This window comes from Anastrepha obliqua, chromosome 4 (genome assembly GCF_027943255.1).
Source record: "Anastrepha obliqua isolate idAnaObli1 chromosome 4, idAnaObli1_1.0, whole genome shotgun sequence".
Taxonomy (NCBI): domain Eukaryota; kingdom Metazoa; phylum Arthropoda; class Insecta; order Diptera; family Tephritidae; genus Anastrepha; species Anastrepha obliqua.
The window spans coordinates 1,576,660-1,592,497 of record NC_072895.1 but is presented as its reverse complement, the minus strand read 5'-3'; the positions used below and the strand labels follow the sequence as shown (position 1 = coordinate 1,592,497).

At 36.8% G+C, this 15,838-nt stretch overlaps 1 protein-coding gene across 10 annotated transcripts in view; it reads right to left on the bottom strand.

Annotated features, from left to right (window-relative positions):
• LOC129243566 (myocyte-specific enhancer factor 2) overlaps window positions 1-15,838 on the bottom strand; it is a 119,048-nt gene that overhangs the window by 29,963 nt on the left and 73,247 nt on the right. For all 10 annotated transcript variants that reach the window (XM_054880669.1, XM_054880673.1, XM_054880674.1 and 7 more), the window contains exon 3: window positions 11,049-11,194. The gene's annotated coding sequence lies outside the window, so the exon portion shown is untranslated. The remainder of the gene's footprint in view (window positions 1-11,048; window positions 11,195-15,838) is intronic.

Below are 15,838 nucleotides of genomic sequence, written 5' to 3'. Positions count from 1 at the left end.
ATATTTTGCCGGCTTACTCGGAATATATTGGGTGAATCGAGTGCGTCCACGATATGGAAATAACTGTTCATCGACGGTTACATGACAATCCGGAGTGTATGCTTTCTCTAAATTGGCCATCAGAATGCGCCATACATCGTCCAGGGTAGCAGATTTGCTTTGCTTCAACCTCTCAGCACGAGTACCACTGTTATCGAAACGGATGAAAGTAGTTAAGCTCTTGAACCGATTCTATGACATAGTGGCCTTATAAATTGGCATATTGTAACTGGCCCACAATTCTTTCGCTGGCTGAGAATTCGAGTGGAATACACCAGCAATAAGTAGCATTCCAAAAAAAGCATACATTTCGTCTTCGTTAGTCATTGCCCAAGAACGCTGTTTATTACTGGGATGCTTTTCATTCCATAGACGAAAAGCTTCAACTGCTTTTCTGTTGGTTTCCCGCACAATGATACTTACGATTTCAGGAGACAGCAAAAGCTTGAAAAGAACTTTATGACTCAATGACGTTCCTCGTAGTAGCCCTTTACGAGTAAAAGTTGTATATCATCATCATGGTTTTCATCCAGAACAGCCTCTAACTCGATTTCCTGTTCTATATCGGATGCTTCACCGAAGTCATCTTCATCTGGAAAATATTCATCATCTTCTACGCGCCACTTGCTTCAAATGGATCGGACTCCTGTCCCATAATTTCTTCAATTTGTGCCTGAAGTCGCTGACGTTCTTCCGGACTCACATTTGCTGCACTTATCTTACGAAGCAAACGCGTCATCACATCAACTTCATCCATATTTACTTGTTCCATTTTATTTAAAAAAAACACTTCCCACTAATTAAAAAACACGTGTTCACTTCAATTTTCAAATGTCAACTAAAAAATTATCTCTGCCGCTGCCTCCGCTAACAGTTTAGTTGTTTACACCTAACGGTTAACCAATTTACATGAGAAGCTTATATGGGTCTGTACAGACCCATGTGAGCTTAATTAACGAAATTAGTTTAAAATTATTATTTTTACAACAAATATAGCAAAAATCTTAATTTTGCTACTTCATTGTGTTTAGCACACTACATTTTAGGAAGTCATGGACTAAGAAGCCTCAGATATTAAAAATAAAAGATCTACATACATTTAAAGATCGAATGGGTCTGGCCAGACCCATATGAACATCGGAGGGTTAAAATAAATAAATAAAGATATGCTAAATATTTTTTTCTTGTTCATTTTTGGCTGCTTGAAAAATATCTTATTTTCTTATTAAATTATTAAACAAATGTGGTTATATCTGTAATATATTTCCTTTTTTTTTAGTATTGGCTATTTTTTAAGAGCGAAACAGAAATATGTTTGGAAAGCTTTTTTTAGTATAATATGGTAGCTAATTTCATGGCATTTGTTTTTTGAATATGATAACCAACACATATCCGCCGCGGCTACGAATTACTTGGTCCACTCTCTAAGGGTCTCAGCATGCTCATCCTAGCATATGGCGCAGAAGCTTGGATGATGACAATATCCGAGGAGGCGTCCCTTGAAATGTTTGAGAGAAAGAATCTGTGGAAGATTTTTGGAACTAGGCACGTTGGTGACGGCGAGTATCGCAGGCGATGGAACAATGAGCTATATGAACTTTACGATGACATAGACATAGCGCAGCGAATAAAGATCCAGCAACTTCGTTGGCTGAGCCATGTCGCGACATGTCGTCCGAATGGATACAAACGCTCCGGCTCCGAAAGTATTCGACATGGTACCAGCTAGTGGTAGTGGAGGAAGAGGAAGGTCTCTTCTGCGTTTGAAAGATCAGGTGGAGAAGGACTGGACTTCACTTGGTGTTTCCAACTGGCGTCGGTTAGCACGAAAAAGAAACGACTGGGGCGCTTAGTTAAACTCGGCCAAAATCGCGCAAGCAATTATCGCGCCAACCAAAAAGAAGCCAATATCCTTACGTAAGCAAGTAAGTGGATCTACTATAATCCACGTAGTAGAAGAACAAAGTCCAATAAGTTGAGAACGATGACGTATCGGCATTTCGGCGTCTTCTTCAACACTTCGCTCAATGAACTTCGAGAACATATTTTTTTTTCAAAGCAACTTTCACAATTCGGAAGCATTGTTCTGACGTTAAATGGTTCATGATAACTTCCCAAATCAGAAATTTTGATACAGTTTACCTTTCTCAGCTGTCAAACTATAGTTATCGATATCGATAGTTCTCATGCAGCTAAAAATCACCCGACATTTCAACTGGTTGGGAGTTACAAATTCCACAATCAAATATTATTTTTTATATAATGCAAACTTAAAACTAGCAATTTACAAAATTTTATTAATTTAAAATTTTAATTGAAACTAAAATGAGCTTGGACATAAATATTGGAATAGTCAGACACAGAGATAGAGAAGTGGTTACAGTTTAATCCCACCCGCGTTCATTATAAAGATTTCCGGTAATCGTGAATTACCTCTTGTAGTCACTGCCACCCCTCGAAGCTTTAACAGACTCAGAAATTTAATTCCAGAACTTCACAGCAATGATGAAGACAAGTAAAAACTTTTAATTTCTACATTAGTGATCTTCGAAATTGTGATCTTTAAATTAATTAATTTTAATTTAATGTATACAGTTTCAAAGGTTTCTAATTTATTTTACTTTAAGAAAATGATTTCTTCAGAAAATTTACACCGATATCTTTTTAGTTTTGCTATATTTTATCATCCAGTTTTGGCTCCATGTACCTATACTTCTCTCAATTATTACCCTATCTAACTGTTCGTATGCATTATTCAAAACATAGCCACCTTATTTTCCGAAACTAATTTTTTAATCGCCAAAAGTTATTTCAAAAAAACCGAAAAGTTTTCAAAAAGTAATTTGTAGTCACTTATGTGAATGAGAATGTGGGATAATCCAGTTGGTCAATGAAAATTTATATATACACGTACATATGTATGTATGAGTACATCAGCATATAAAAAAGGGCTAAGTAACGGGTGATCAATTAAGAGGAGTTTTTTTCATTTGCTTTTTTTTACAGATCGCGCGCGAGTTGTGGCAAACTGTCATCGTGGATTTGTTGAACAGCGTTTGGCATTTCATCATGGAAAGACTCACACCGCAACAACCGCTCAATGGTTACGTCAATAAGCAAAATTGCCGTATTTGGGATGAAGAGCAACCAGAACAGGTTCAAGAGCTACCTTTACACCCAGAGAAAACAACGGTCTGGTGTGGTTTATTAGCTGGTGGAATCATCGGTCCATATTTTTTCGAAAATGATGATGGCCGCAACGTAACTGTGAATGGTGCTCGCTACCGTACCATGATATCGGACTTTTTGCTACCTGAAATTGAATCTAATGATCTCTACGACATTTGGTTTCAACAAGACGGAGCCACTTGCCATACAGCTCGTGAAACAATGACTTTATTGAGAAGTCATTTCGGAGAGCAGCTGATTTCACGTTTAGGACCTGTGAGTTGGCCACCAAGATCTTGTGATATCACACCTTTGGACTTTTTTCTTTGGGGATTCGTGAAGTCCAAGGTCTATGCTGATAAACCAGCTACGATTGAAGCTCTGGAAGCCAACATTACGCGTGTTATTCACGACATACCAGTCGAAATGCTCGAACGAGTGATTGAAAATTGGACCTTCAGAATGGACCACCTTAAGCGTAGTTGCGGCCAACATTTGAATGAAGTCATATTCAAAAAGTAAATGTCAAAGAATGTCCTTTCAAATGATAAATAAAGGTTTTGAACATAATTTACATTTTTGTTTTTTTTTTAACTATTGAAAAAAGCACCTCATGATTGATCACCCGTTATATGGGCCTGCCTCTATTTACATCCGAATATGCTTTCCACATACTTCACGATGATTGATGGCAGAACAATGACATTACATATCAAAATATATACATGCAGGTACATATAGTACTCTTAGTATGTATCTATGTATGTGTATGTGTATACAGAAAGGCCTTAATATCATGAAACCATTACCAGGGGCACAACAACAATCCAACAATCGGCCACACAATCATCCATAGAATTTCAGATCAAATGCATTTGCCAATTACGTCTGGCTAGACTTTTTTGTGCTGAATTGCGTATAAAATATTTATAAATAAGTAATTTTTGTTAAAATGCGCGTATCTTCCTACAGTAAAGTTTCGCACATTCTTATGGTGAATCGGCATGCGGTATGGCAACTTACGTACTTACTTATATTTATATTGAAATTTAACAGAAAATACATTTTCTCATTACGCTTACAAAATTATACCTCCACATATACGCTGTAGACTTATTTCCGGCGTTTCAGTAGAATTTAGACCTTTTGCGTATTAAGAGAATTATATAGTATTTTATGACAAATAGCATCTTGATCAAAAAGTTCCAGGAACAACCGCCAGGGGACGCTTAAATTCATTTTTTGAGTTTTGTTTTGCTACGTGGTTCTATGGTTAAAATTCATACTAAAACTTAATACTTTTAGAATTAAAAGAAAGTTTTTAAATTTTTCAATAGTTTTTTAACTGGGAGGAAGCACTTTGGTAAAAATGGGTACCATGAAATCATTCGTAACGGTAAACGCCTGGTCTGGTATACCTCATGGCATACACTGCGGTCCACTATTATTTGTCATTTTTATTAATGATTTATTAAATCATTTTCTTCAGACGAAATGTTTAATGCTTGCTCATGAAGTTTTGATTGAGTTGAAGACTGCACTAATCTTCATACTGACTGAAAATTTTCACACGTGCTGCACACTGAATAATTGTTCAAAAATGTTGTGCTCTGTCATATTCTAGAAGGACTAGTCCTCATACTTTCAATTAAAATCTGGATGGCAAGATATTGAAAACTAAGTATTAAGATTTAAGACTTGGGTCTGATTTTCGATTCAAAACTATCTTTTATTGGCATGTGGACCATATTGTGTTTAAAGCTTTTTCGCTTTAAAAGCGCTGTATGTTTCTAAGTAATCTAGTAGTCTGTAGGAACCACTACCACCGTCATTGCTTTATATTTGTAAAAGTTATGCCATCTGGAGTAAATCTACCGCTGCATGTGTTTTCGATTTTTTATAGTTTTAAAAATTTATTTGAATTTTGCTAATATTTTTGTGGTGTAGAGGTATACAATGTCTTAAATATACTGTTATGAGTATTTTTTACCTTTTCCGCCAATGATGCGAGTTTATTGAGCAGATAAAGGGGTGAAATGTTCCCTCTTGATTTCTACATAGAACTGCTGAACACATCAAATATCTCAAAAACGTAAGGACTACATAATTTTCTATGGCAATACATTTTTGTCCCCTCTGATAAATGTTAAATATAAAAATGGTTTTTTAGAAGTATATTTTTCGCCTTAAAAGCGCTATCCTGCAGAACGACAAAATTTGACTTATGCACTACTTCCTTTTTCGAGCTGCATTATTATTTATCTTTTCAATCAACACTCCACTAAGCGGTGTGAAATATTTAGATCATTGTTTTTATGAAATAATAATTTTTTATTGAACAAATAAAACACCAAAACAAAAAAATTGTACATCTGTACACACATGTATGTATATAAAGATGTGGCAACAGAATGAGTATCGAATTAGCAGCACAATGCTAGTTTATGTATCGCACTGATCGACGGCTCTGTTTACTTGCGTTCACACAACGTTACCAAAATAGTAAAATCAAACAAAAATAAACTCTAAAGTAAATATAATTCGAAAATATATAGACAGTACAAGCACACTCCTATACATATGTATGGAAGAATGTATGCGGATATTTGAAGCCATCACTATTTAAATTAGTTAGTCAAATCGTAGCTCATTCCCAATAAAGTCATTGAGTTGGGTCTTCCAGCGAAAAGTGCGGAATGCCGTGAAAGAGCTAAAGCCAGGATGCAGCTTTCATATAGCCACTATTTGCCAACTAGTTTTACAAGTCAATCAGGTGGTATGTGAGTTACTTAGTATGAGTATGTATGAGTGCAACCTCGGGTCATAACTTGACTTGGTTTCTGTTTAGGCCTTCCTATTACAAACGAGTACCAACGCACACGTAACAATTCAGCTTTACAAAGAAACCCGATTCACTATAGGCGTACATAAATACACGCACGCATATAGGGGCGGGTTTAACAAGCTGCACTGATTGCGACACACAACAATTGCGGTCATTCGAAATTAAAGTGAATGAGTGGAAAAGAACTCACGTAGCACAAAAATTATGCCAACAGCAAAACGAATGTGTCTTCAAGATTTCTAATTACTCTCACTAGTTGTGGCACAATCCAATGGCCACTTGAGCACATTTCCTGTCACGTCGTCGCAAACACAATGACAAATTATGAAACTACAATTGCAACCCAGCACAAAATAAACCATATAGTAATACAGTAACGCCTCAGGTGCCCAAAGCCAAGTGTGGTAGAAAAAGCGCTGAAAGTGCAGCTGAAGACATTTCGCAGGAAGGAAGGAAGCTTCAAGATTCAGGTGAAGCAGCTCTCATTTGATGCACGTTCACATGTGTGTGTGTGTATGTGTGTCCGAAATATAGTTGTATGTATGCGCGTAACTAGAATTGCGGCCGAGTGTGCATCGTACCCAGCATTTGAACGGCAGCAACGGCCCGAAAAAGCGAAAGCTAATTGTCGGCGCACATAGCGTATGAGTAACATTTATTTTGCTGAACTGGTTGTGTGGCCTGCATATCCAGCTGTTGTTTGACGCACAGACAATCTTAATTGGTGAATTGTTCATCACCATTGGGTGATAGAAAAAATCGCAAAACCACAAACGTCACATAACAACAACAAACAGCAACCCAATTTGCTAGAAACCCCACAATATGCGCCACACGTCTCCGCAATTAGGCCCACTGCCAAATTATTTTTTCTTTTCGTTTTTTTAATTTTTTATACACAGTTCTTTTTTTTGTTTTTTTGACTCCTTTATAATGAATTTGATAAGCTTTAAAGTGGCATCAAATAAAATCTGACGGAAATAATTAATAAATAACAATACGCGGCATCAGCATAGCACAGCCACTCAGCTTGGCTTGCATCAGGTAATTATGTAGAGAAGAAGTCATTGAAATGCAGGCACACAATTGAATGGAAGCAAAGCAGACAACAGATATCGAGGAAAGAAGTAGCGCAAGTGCAGCGAAATTAATTTCAAATGCGATTCTTACTTATCTTAACTCCCTTTCTTTTTCTTCTTTTTATTAAATTTGTTAAGAAGTTTCGATAATTTTCGCACACGTGTGCTCTTTTATCTATTTCTATGATCTTGGAAAAAAGTGTGCTTTCACTGGCAGCTAACTGCCAAAATAAAGTTCGAGTAAAATACTAAGTAATATAGAAAGCATGAAATAATAAGTCCTCTAAGCTCAGCAAAAGTGAAGCGCAAAGTCTTTCTACTAGGTCTCATCAGAGCAGTTGAAATAGTAAAAAGTTGCCTCAAATTTATCGTAGATTCGCCAATGCAATACTTTTTAAATTAATGGGTCTGTAACAAACAGAATCATCCATTAAATTTTCTAACCTCTTAAAATAATTTTTTCCGAATCGTCGCTTGGTAAAACTTTTTTTGCTAATGAAAGATATTCTCAAGCTTAGCTGCTCAGCTCTTATAATGGTGTGGAAGCTTTACATTTCTCACAGACTAAATAGAAAAATATTTAAAAACTATTTAGCATTCCATAAAAATTCAAAATGGGATTAAGTGAAAAAAAATTAATAGCAGAAAAGTTTGGGAACAAAATAAATTATTTTATGTATATTAATATTCCGGAAAAGAAACCTAACGACTCATGATATTTTTTTAATTTAAATTAGGGAATGAGTAATTCTGTTATGACTCCATGAATAGGAGTATTGATTCCTTCTTTTCCGAAATATTAATATACATCGTCGAGCCATCCGTAAAAACTGTTCATCCAAGAACGATTAAGAGATATCCTTATAATAGCGGATATTTCAGCAGGACACCACGTAAAAAGCCACTGATTGAGTTTCAACGGGCCCATATTGACAAATGAATATATTTCTGGTCTAAATTTTATTTACTAACGAATCAAAGTTCAACATATTTGGAACTGATGGCCGGGCTAAAATATGGAGAAGAAAAAATACGCATATGGAAATTAAAAATTGGATACCTACTGTCAAACACGGCGATGAGTGTTTAGTGGTTTGGGAAGCTATAGCTGCATCTGACATTGGAAATATGACTTTTATTAAAGGAACACCATTTGAAGCCATCAGTAGAATGCTTGAGTCTTAGGCCAGGTTTGGTTTTCAAAAATGACAATGATCCTAAGCATGCTGTACTACTTGTCAAAGAGGGCTCTTACATTACGCACCCAGGCAACTAAATACATAGAGCCTGTTTGGAGGCATTTAGAGAGAAAAAATCAACGAAGTATAGTACCTGACGCAAAATCGCTAGAGGAAGAATCGATGAAGGCATGGCTCTAAATAACGCAGGAAGAGCTTACTCAACTAGTTGGATCAATGCTACGATGCCTTCAAACAGTAAATGGTACAAATATTTTAGCCCCACCGAAGTGTTTAATTTACGATTCCTTGTTTACGTATAATAGGGAAGCGGCGATAATATTTTTCGGGGTCTTCTTCTGAATTACTGAAGCGGCCATTATACTATTATTTTTATAATTATACTATTAATTTCATTTGCTTTCATAAGCCAAATGTATTCGTTTTATCTGTATTAGTATCGGTTAGATACGTGCAACACTACTGAATGATATCTGACCATACAAGGAAATCACTAAGTTGGTGTCCTTCGAACTTTCCATTCGCCAAAAAGGGCTAAAGAATTTAGATTTAGGAACAGCCTAAAGGCTTTCAAAGGTTTAAGTGTCTAAGTTTGATAACTGGAGAAGAAACTGGGCCTAAGCTTTCCAAGGGCCTATGCCGCATCATTATTATTCTTTAAGCTCTTTAAAAGGGATTTGGAAATTGGTTACATTACACACACATAAGCAGATACAAAATAAAAAATGAACGAAATTCAAAATTTAATTTCAATTTGAGGTATGCTTTGAAAAGGCAGAAAATATTCAGTATGTGCAAAACGGAAATTTTATTTGATGCCTATGGCGCCCACGCGTCTGCAAGCAACACAAACACATATCCTACTTACACCCATACAAGAATATGTATAAGTATATTGATGGGCATGCCACTGCAAAGGATACATATTTTTTATCTATTCCAATATGGTGGGGCATCAAGTATGCAAACGAAAGGAAAGGGGAAGAACTTAATTTTTCCACGCAAATTCGCAGGAAATGGCAGAAACTCTCACAATTTTATTGCATTAGATATGCCTATAATACATGGATACATCCAAACATATAATATTTAACAATGTGATTATATGAAAATACAGACAAGTGTGTGTGAGTCCATGCGTACCTACATAATGCTTTTGTTAGTACGTATATATGCATGTATGTATACATCTACCAGTATAGGTATGTGTACGGGTGTGTATGCCCATCTAACTGTAGCATTATTACCTGACAATTATGAAAGTTTGTAAATGACAGCAAATATTTAGATGAAAGCTAACTACTTAGGCTCTTTAACTAGACTGCTTTTAAAACTTACATACAGACAATCGTATTATTGGTTGTTGTGATAGCTACTTTGCAAAAATGTTGCGACAAAGCATCTTCCAGAGGATGATTACAGAAGCACTTTCGCAATCCGTTTGCTGATTTTTTTTTTAATCAAATGTTGTCAATGATGAACCTTGCTCAAACTGGGTTAGTGCTATAGTTCTTACCTTGTCTCTTAACTTTGGGTGTTTGAGTCTGTAATTGGATCATTTTGAGGAGGATATTTTAAACCTAAAAACCTCCACTAAAACGGATGCTGATGGTCATTTAATGGTTCTTTTCAAACATTGCTCTTCTCCTGCTCTGTTCTTCAAATAAATTTTCAATAAATCGTTAGCATCTGGAATCTTTATCGATGAATGGAAAATGACAGTTGTTACTCCAATTCGTAAAAATGGTAAACAAAATGACGTCCGCAATTACAGACCAGTCCCGAAGCTTTCGTCAGTGTCAGAATTTATTAGAAAATATGGTCAAAGAAAAGATGTATTTTGCAGTTAAAAGCATCATATCACCACACCAGCAAGGTTTTGTTACAAGTAGATGCACAGTTTCTAATTTAGCCGTTTTCACAGCTTTCTCAGCAGGGAAACCGGCAACTGTATCTAAACTGATTTTTCAAAAGCGTTCAATAAAGCATCACATACAATTTTATTAGATAGATTGAATGCGATTTCACTTATGGAATAGACGTTGTGCAGTTTCTGTTGATGGTGCCTCGTCCGCACCTTTATCTGCGTCCTCTGGTGTACCTCAAGGAAGTTTATTGGAGCCTTTGCGTTTTGTGTTATTTATCAATGATATAAGTACTTATTTTTCTTTTGCTAACTTTCTTCTGTATGTATGTATGTATAATTGGTGTAGTGTTTCTCGATTATGGCTTAATATTAAAATAAGTTTTCAATTCTCGTTTTCAAAAATAACTAACATCGTTCGTACTTCTAATAACATCGGGAATGATTAAAAACTTCAACCAGTTGAAGAAATCAAATATCTAGCGGTTGTTTTTTAATCATATAGACTTTATTCTATCCAAAAATAGAGTTCGCATTTTTGGTTTTATAAGAAGGATTAGTTCGAACTTTGCGGACCCTTATACTCTTAATTTGCTACTGACTGGTTGATTGTCTGTTCCTCTCTTCTAGAAATGCATCCCTTTGCATGCTGAAAAATCTTTTCGCATTATTTAAATTTTCACGTCCACACTGGGTTTCGAATCCAGGACACACCCAATGGTAGTCACCGACGAGCACACTCGGCGACATTGGCTGCTATATAAATGAGGTATCTCTATGCGCTTGCATACGCTACATACAGCTAAACGAGCACAGTTTCAGAAGATCTGTGCTGCAGGATCACAAGGACTTACCGCTTTTTTGCAGAATGAGTTAGAGAAAATTCCGCGACCTCTCCTATCGCGCTGCTTTCTTCCACCACCCAAAGCTTAGGCGTTCCTTATTTGCTATCTGTATTTGTACGGGTATGGCTTTGCTGGTGTTTTTATGGTTAAAACAGCTGCAAGAAATAAGAAGAATAAAAATCGAAATTAAAGCAGGAATTGATTTCAAGTGCAAGTAAGTAACAAAAAACGTAAGAAATCACCGCTGAATCAGCGTTACATAAATTTTTTTTAATAATTTTTTTATATGTAAATATGTGTGCAGGTAAATATGTGTGTATATCATCCGTTTTTATTGAACTTTTCTCTCAAATTAAAATGAATGCCCGTAAAAATTTGCAAATTAGCAAGCAAACTGGTTTAATAAATATATTTTTTAACACAGCGCATGTAAATTAGTGGAATTTTTTTTCTTTTTAATTACAATTACATTTTTTTCCTTGCATTTTTGCCTTTCCTCATTGTGGCAGATGAATGAACTTTGTTACCAAATATTTAGTGCAGCTGTCATTAAAGCAGACAAAACCGGCCACCATAAATGTGTTGCTGTTGTTGTTGTGCTGCTCCCAAATCGTAACTCTCCATGTGCCCTCTTGTTCCCGTTGTTATTGTTGTTGTGTGTTTTTAATAAAAATTGAATGCGGCTGCACTTCCCTTTCGTTAAGCCGCCAGTCAAATGATGGTAATGGCCCAAAGAGTTGAAACCAGTTTAGTCAGTGTCAAAGTCAATGTTTGTTGTTGTTTTCGCCAGTAGAAGAAGTTTGAAATGCATTTCGCGTGCAAAAAAATTGCTCTTAAAATCATAAATTTTCAATTAATCGCTGTCAATTGAAATAACTGATGCACCTGATTATGGCGTCGAGCCAAGGCCCAGAAAGAATTTTCGTAATTTACGGCGAGTACCGTGAACTTAAGCACCAACACTTCAAGCTAATTATCTTAAAGGCGTGGATTTAAGCATTGCAGTGGTTTTGAAATGGAAATTCATTTAAACCAAGCTAAAAGACATATTTTTATCGAATTTTTTTTTTAGTTCTAAAAAGAAATATTGCACCAAAAAGTATAACTTTGAGATAATCACTATTTTGCTATAGCCCAGGTGCGGATGGCATATTCCCAGCACACTTGCAAGAAATTTCACTTGTGCTCCAAAAATTTAAAAAAAATATATAACTCTCCGCAATGGTTATCGACCCATAGAATGGAAATGGATTTGCTTAAAAGGTTACTAGACTCGCCTATTGGGAAAAGGATCGTACCTAACCTATTGTCAGCCAATCAGTACGTCTATACGAAAGCCAAATGTACAGAGACGACTCGTCATGATATTGGGCTGAAGGTAGAAAAATGTCTTCAAAATGGGTGTTACGTCTATGCAGGTCCTGTAGTGACTCCAACTTCCCTCAGGCGGAGTGAGTGAGTTGATCATCTCAAGTAAGGCAGCAAGAAGCCCATCGCAAGGACGCACTCATCCTCCCCTGATGAGGAAAGTGATGGTTGATGAAACTTTTAAATAAAGTGAGCTTGTGGCCATATACAGACGAACTAGCTGTCATAACTTAAGCGAGATGTCTACGTCTCTAAAGAAATATTCGAGACAACATCAATACAATCCACGAGCGGACAAAAAAGGTGCGACCGGATATAAATTTAAATAAGTCGGACTCAGCAGCTTTCACAAAGAAATAAAAGATTCAATCTTCCAATAAGGTGGAAAAACATTGCAAGAACTAAATTAATGCGATGTGAAACCAACTGTTGAAGTAGCGAGTTTTGCTGTCTCGGTAGTTTAATTGCGAAAAATGGAGGTAGTAAAGTTACGTATTCAACCGTACAAACAACACTAAAGCAAGTTTTTGTAAATTGAGCAAAAGTTGGGTTTCTCGAAATATTAGTTGACGCACCAAACTAAGAATTTCCAATACGAGTGTAAAAACGGTCCTGAAAAACGGATCTGAAAAGTCTCTAACAGAACCTGCCAGAGTATGCAAACCTTTGTAACCACAGGTACCAAGCAGTACCAGCTAAAATACCAAACCAAAGAACCGAAGAATTCCGCGCTGAGTCCAAGCGCTATTCAGCCACAGTAGCATACGAGGATTAAACTGCAGTTCAGACTTCAACTTCCATGGCGAGTACACACAGATATGGCCGATCAATATACCACACTTTAACTCCTATCTTAGCTACCTTAAAACTTACCGAAATATATAAGGCGAAGGCGAATACCTTGTGGGATGCATTAAAATCTTGTAGGACTGCCAAAATCATGCAGCTTTTTTACGCTTCTAAGGGTAGATTATATGTTAATTTTACACTATAACAGATTCGCTGACTATCTTGGCTATTGTGGAAGTCTTTCCTTCCCCTCATGAAAGGATGTGCGCTTCGCCGAAATGTGTGTTATTTTCATGTTATGGACCATTTTAATAGATGGTATTTTTTTTTTATAAATAAAATCTGTTTGTTTTTTGTTTTTGGTAATTTTGACTACTCCCGTCCGTTACTCACTTTTTTTTTGTTTGGTTTCAACGTTCTACTAAAAATTGCTAAGAGCCTGTAAAGTAAGAAGTAATAAATACCACTTAAAACGGCGAAAGACAGCTGATAAGCGCAGGAGTGGCAAAAAAACAAAAAATCGGAAAAGTAAAATTTAAGCTTCCGTGTTGTCATAATAAACATCCGGCTGTTGAGATACGACTTAAGTTACATTATTCGTGCAACAAGTGTGAAGGGGGAAGAAATACCATCAAACAGGAAAACTTTCGACACATTAGTGATGCCACAATTTAATAAATATCCAAAATTACAAGAGGCTTGAGGGAGAAGGAATGGACAGCTGGCAGAAAACTTATAATGAAATGCTTTTAGAGCTCTCTAGGGGCCTGTAGTATGTACTTCAAATAATGCATTTATACGCAGCAAAGTTGTTAATTTATAATTCGCGCAGTTCAGCTAAAAATCTAAGAGCAAAGTGTAAACATATTTCACTCTTCTTATAGAAATTAAATATTACCATGTTGGCATTTAAATGCAGGAAAATATTCATAGCCACTTACTTTCTCCATATTGGTGTATTTCATTCACATTGAAGCGCCAAATTAGACTCGTATATGCACGTATATTTGGTATGAAGTTAGTCGGACTAGAGATCTCTAAAGAATCTCGAGAAGCAACGATTCTTCTCCATCGATATTCGTATTCGCTGCCACTTACTTTCTCCATATTGGTGTATATAGCCACTTACTTTCTCCATATTGGTGTATTTCATTCACATTGAAGCGCCAAATTAGACTCGTATATGCACGTATATTTGGTATGAAGTTGGTCGGACTAGAGATCTCTAAAGAATCTCGAGAAGCAACGATTCTTCTCCATCGATATTCGTATTCGCTGTTGTCGTAACTCTTCTCGATCAACCTCAGACCACTAAGTAGCAAAGAGTTCTGCAAAGAATTCTACACTTAGACTATTGACAACGGAATAACTAGGTCAAAGGCCATGTAGCACCAGCTGGATATTCAGGGGCTTAAACGCTAACTCGGAATTCGTTATTCCCTACGCTAATTTCAGTAGGGAGCCAAAGGTAGTATTAGAAGAGGACGGATGGCGGAAGGGACAACTTTCAACGCGCCAAACTTTAAATATATACACAGACGGTCCCAAAATGGGAGCCGCAGTGTTCTGTTTGGAATTAGGCTATGAACAGTCATACAAATTACCCCTCTACTGCAGTGGCAGTAGCAGCAGACTTAGCCATAGAGAACACTCATTCAAACTCTCAAATAAACTTTTACATTGACAGCCAAGCAGCCATCAAAGCAATAACAGCTGTAATAACAAACTCGCACTGCGTACGACAATGCCGCAACAGGATGGATGAACTAGGAACTGACAAGCAAGCTACTATCTACTGATTCCAGGACACAAGGGAATTGAAAGAAACGAAGCTGGGGCAAATCTTCCTGTAGCTGGCATGGCCGATATACAACTACCTTTCTGCAACCAACGACTGGACATAAGTAGATGTAGCAGTGGTTGAAGAAACGAACTAAAGATGGGAAAGAACGAGCCCGTGCAGGATCGCGAAAATGCATCATTCATCACGCAGGCACAATGTCAGGACTATAAACTATATTTTATCTCTTCCCAGAATAGAGTATAAACTTGTAGTGGGCATACCGACGGGACACTGTCTCATCCCATTGTGCGCGGCCAAACTGAAGCTAGTGCAGAACGATACATGCACGCAGTCAACGCGAGAGGAACTCTGGAAATGCTACTCTACACGAAAGATGAAAAAGTTACGTAGGTTCTGCATCATTTTCAACCTTAGAGACTGTGGCAGATCAAAAAATTAGCAGCCTGATTATACTCATCCAAACTGCGCTTTAAAGACAAAATATAAAGTTCTTAAACTATTCATACAAACACTTGGTATAACATGGATCAATTTCTGCTCTACAAGCGCTCTACAGGACCAGCCAAGTCCAACCTAACCTAACCTAGCCAGAAGAATAATTAATAATTAATTTATCCTAGTAGGTGGTCCAATGACCGACACTGCGACCTAAAAGATCTTTTTTGTCAAGCTACCTAATTTAATATGGATGATCCTTCTGATCATCCGCGAAAGTTGCCCGACCACTACATCAGGTTCTAGTTTGCCTAGTTGTTCTCTGCCTTTGGAAGGGAGTTGGTTGAAAGCCATGTTCTTCCAACAATTTTTCTGCTATACGTATAAACCTTAGTATATCTGT